Genomic DNA, 1,125 nt, shown 5'->3' with positions numbered 1-1,125 from the left:
TTGTCACAGAAACCTTCTAATGTCCCTCCTCTTCAAATGTGAATTTGCAGTCATTCACATACCACTTCAAAAGTAGATTCCACTCCCTATCGGTAGCTTGTGGTGGTGAGATGTCTCACAGCAAATTCTCAGGCATGGGTCCTTGGGCTTCCTGCCTNGNAANCATAGCAGCTGGCATCCTGGGAAAGTGAAGAGCTTTCCTAAGGATGAGGCTTCTGAGCCTGTTCACCTCACAGCCTTTCTGGGGTACAAGGCTGCCATGACCCACATCGTCCAGGAAGTCGATAGGCCAGGATCTAAGGTGAACAAGAAAGAAGTTGTGGAGGCTGTGAACATTGTGAACCCCCCCCCCCCAGTGGTGGTTGTGGGCATTGTGGGATATGTTGAGAACCCACGAGGCCTCCGAACCTTCAAGACTGTATTTGCTGAGCACATCAGCAATGAGTGTAAAAGGTGCTTCTATAAGGACTGGCATAAGTCTAAAAGAAGGCTTTCATCAAGTACTGTAAGAAATGGCAGGATGACACAGGCAAGAAGCAGCTGGAGAAGGACTTCAGCAGCATGAAGAAGAACTGCCAGGTCATCCGCATCATTGCCCACACTCAGATGCATCTGCTTCCTATGTGCCAGAAGAAGGCACACTTGATGGAGATCCAGGTGAGTGGAGGCACTGTGGCTGATAAGCTTGGTTGGGCCCAAGAGAGGCTGGAGCTGCAGGTTCCTGTGAACCAGGTGTTTCGGCAGGATGAAATGATGGATGTCATCGACGTGACAAAAGGCAAAGGGTACAAAGGGGTAACCATTTGTTGGCATACAAAGAAATTGCCCCAAAAGACCCATCCAGGTTTGCACAAAGTTGCCTGTATTGGAGCCTGGCACCCTGCCCGTGTCGCCTTCTCTGTGGCTTGAGCTGGGCAGAAAGGCTACCATCACCGAACAGAGATTAACAAGAAAATTTACAAGATTGGTCAAAGCTACCTCTTCAAGGATGGCAAACTGATCAAGAACAATGCATCTACTGACTATGACCTGTCTGACAAGAGCATCAACCCACTGGGTGGCTTTGTCCATTATGGTGAGGTGACCAATGATTTCATCATGCTCATAGGCTGTGTACTTACTCTT

The 1,125-nt window shown here is 48.8% G+C and overlaps 1 pseudogene; it reads left to right on the top strand.

The window, feature by feature from the left end:
* The first annotated feature begins 110 nt into the window (after nucleotides 1-110).
* Nucleotides 111-1,125, top strand: part of LOC110294123 — a 7,041-nt pseudogene continuing 6,026 nt past the window's right edge.

Source organism: Mus caroli, chromosome 5 (assembly GCF_900094665.2).
Source record: "Mus caroli chromosome 5, CAROLI_EIJ_v1.1, whole genome shotgun sequence".
Classification (NCBI taxonomy): Eukaryota; Metazoa; Chordata; class Mammalia; order Rodentia; family Muridae; genus Mus; species Mus caroli.
This window is presented reverse-complemented; position numbering and strand designations above follow the sequence as displayed.